This window comes from Camelus dromedarius, chromosome 5 (assembly GCF_036321535.1).
Source record: "Camelus dromedarius isolate mCamDro1 chromosome 5, mCamDro1.pat, whole genome shotgun sequence".
Classification (NCBI taxonomy): Eukaryota; Metazoa; Chordata; class Mammalia; order Artiodactyla; family Camelidae; genus Camelus; species Camelus dromedarius.
Window position 1 is genome coordinate 28986395 of NC_087440.1, and position 3469 is coordinate 28989863.

At 36.6% G+C, this 3469-nt stretch overlaps 1 pseudogene; it reads right to left on the reverse strand.

Moving 5' to 3' along the window:
- Positions 1-2103: 2103 nt before the first annotated feature.
- On the reverse strand, positions 2104-3078 carry LOC105089968 (olfactory receptor 4F3/4F16/4F29-like; annotated as a pseudogene).
- Between the last annotated feature and the right edge of the window lie 391 nt (positions 3079-3469).

Here is a 3469-nt window from a genome sequence, read left to right on the forward strand (position 1 = left end):
TTAGAAGAAAGAATAATATTTTCCTAAAGAAACAAGAAAACAATTGGAGATTATACATTGAAAATACAGGGCCCTTAGAATCAAAGATGTATTTATCAACAGGCTTTTGATTGTAAATGACAGAACCACAACTTAAACAAGAGGATGAGTATTGGCTCATTTACTAGCTCAGCTAGTGACCTAACTGAGTGTAGGGCTAGAATGAAGCTGAATGCCCAGGACACCTAAAACTAAGAATTTGAATACTGCCAGGCTTCTGTCTTCAAATCCTATATCTTTGTTTCTCATATATCTTTTAAAAATTACCCCGGATTCATTTTCTAACAGCAGGAAATATGACTGCCAGCAGTTTCTACATATCATAGCTCCAAAAGGGACCGAGGCTTGCTTTCTCTCCATTCGCAAGTCCAATATCCTGGAGAAAAGCTCAGATTTGGCCCATCTTGGCCAGAGATTCATATCTATACCATTCAACTATGGCCAGGAGATATGTCACTATGACTTGGTTCAGAAGCCCAACCTTGACCAAACAGTCATCTTGTAATCATACCACATATTTATTGCAAGAGAAAGATACATTTACCAGAAGAAGAACTTTGCTGATTTGAGCAAACAACAGAGTAGATGTCAACTAAAAACAGTAATGTTTTTAAAATAAACAATAATGATCTTAACAAAGTTTTACATTAGATGATACAGAAAATTTTCATTCATTATGCAGTTGGGGACTCTATCATTCCATAGATATAGACCTGACGTAAAGGGAGAACGAGATAAGATTGGGGGGAGCAGGCATTTCTCTAAACCAACACACACAGCGAGGAGTCTGGAAATCCTTGCTAGATCTACTGAACATTATTTAATCAACTGATGAGAAAACCTAGTAAAAACTCCCATTTTAAAAATGCCAATTCAAAACACTATAGGGAGGCTGAATATAAGTGCTAGCTAGTAAACTTATATGTAGGTAGTGTTTTTCCAAGGGTCCAAAAAAGAATAAAAAAAATGAATGAATGATATAAGGGCAATGGAAGTAAAAAAAGATAAATTATAAAGCAAGAAAAGTTATGAAGTAAATAAGAACGGCTTATAAGACCAAAGGAATATTGATAAACTCCTTATACAAAGGAGTATGTATAAGCTTGTATAAGGATCAGTCATTTGCACTACATCTTTGAGAATGAACCTTGGTTCCTCTTTGTTGAAATGGGTATGAACTGATATGTTGAAATCTCCTGATGCAAATCTCTCATTCCTACAGAATAGAATATAGTCATATATAAAACATCTCCCAAACTAAAATATAGCTCGCAATGACTCAAATAATTCAAATGCAACAGGAATAGTCATGCCATCAAGAAAAGGAAGAACTTGGCTAGTTACAACTGGAAACAAGAATGTATCTGTAAAAGCATAGGGGTTAGACAGCCTGGAACATAGTAAGAAAAAGAGTCAAAAGGTAAATCTTGTGATGACTAGCCAGTACTGTGGAGATAAAAGTCCTAGCCTAAGGATCATATTTTTTCGAAATGTGATGACACGCATATCCTATTATGGAGATACAGGCATTAAGTGTCAAAATACGATATGATTAAATATTTGAATAATCCAGCTAACCCTTCCTGCTCTGATTTCCTGCTCATTAATGTTCATATCATCACTTGACTTCTCCCAATTTTCTGTACAATTAAAGAATGAGTTACACCTATGTGGAAGTTCAGGCCACTCGATTGATCTATGTGGCAAATTAATAAATGGGCATCTTGATGTATATATTTCTATCTAGTATCAATTTCTTTAGCGTCAATCAGTGCTCCAGTTTATGACCCACTCTAACACTGAAGAGATTGATTTTGAAGTCTAGACCACAGTAAATTCATCAAGATAATGTCTTTTTAGAGACAAGACATTTTTTATCATACCACATGCTTCCTACAACCCTAGGCTGTAATATATGTTCTCAGTTAAGATTTTTAAAAGAACCATGTTATTTTAATCTGGGATACCTAAAAGTTAATATGGTATTGGAAACTCCTGATATTAAATAATAGAAATTTAATGTTACTCCAAGTTTGTAAGGAAAATTCATAATACTTTTGGCATTTAAGAAATCCTTCTATAAATAATAAATTGACTGCATACTTTCCTCATTGCCACTTTCATTTCTTTGTTCCTGAATGTATAGATGATTGAATTTAAAAAGGGAGTGAGAACTGCATCAAAAAAAAGCAAGGAATTTGTCTAGGTGTGATGTGGGCTGAGGCCAGATATAAACAAAGATGCAAGGACCAAAGAACAAAACCACCACCATGACATGAGTTGACAAAGTGGAGAGGGCCTTAGATGAACTACCTGAAGAGTGTTTCCGAACAGTGATGAGGATAAAAATGTAGGAGACAATCAATATGAAGAATGATCCCAGAGATATAAACCCACTGTTGGCTGTCACCATGAACTCTAGCCTGTAGGTATCTGTGCAGGCAAGTCTGATGAACCGAGGAAAGTCGCAGTAAAAGCTGTCTAATATATACAGAATGGCAATTTAATAACAAAAATCAGTTGAACCACAGAGTGAATCAAGCCAATTATCCATGCAGCAACCAGAAGCAGAATACACATTTTTTGACTCATAATAGTCAGATAGTGAAGAGGCTTACAAATGGCAACATATCTGTCAAAAGGCCATGGCGATGAGCAGCACCATCTCCACAGCACCAATGACGTGAATGAAGAAGATTTGAGTGATGCAGCCACTGAAGGAGATGACTTTACGTTTTCTGAAAAGGTCATAAATCATCTTGGGAGCAAAGACAGAAGAAACTCCCAGGTCAATGAAGGAGAGGTTGGCCAACAGAAAGTACATGGGGGAGTGTAAACGAGGGTCAGAAGTCACAGTGAGAATAATGAGGGAGTTTCCCATCATGCTTGCCATGCAAAATGTGGAGGAGAACACACAGAGGAGAAGCTGGATCTCCCAGGAATTGGTGAGTCCCAGAAACACCAACTCTGACACCATAGAGTGATTTACTCCATCCATTGATTTATCAGCTAGTGTTTCCAGATAAAAGAAAAAGAAAAGGAAACTAAAATAAGAATGTTAATAATGTTCTATATTTTAATGATTACTTATTCAAGGATATTGATGCTGTGAAGACTATAAATCCCTTCAATTCTTTCTGAAGGCCATATCATCACTAAGTAAGCATTTTACCTGGGGCCACCTAAAGCAGTTGGGTCATGTCCACATGCAATATCCATTTACCACAGTCCCTAGGACCATCCATAAAAACAAGAGAGTAGAACAAATATGAGAACATAATAGTGTGCATGGCAAGAATTGGGAGGGGTAGGGAAGGTGGTACAGTGCATCACACAGAGAAGAAGAAAGAAGAGGTGGAGATGGCATTTGCCAGAACTCCCTGGTTCTATTTTTAAACAGTTCATAAAGCAATACTTCAGCTATTCAAGT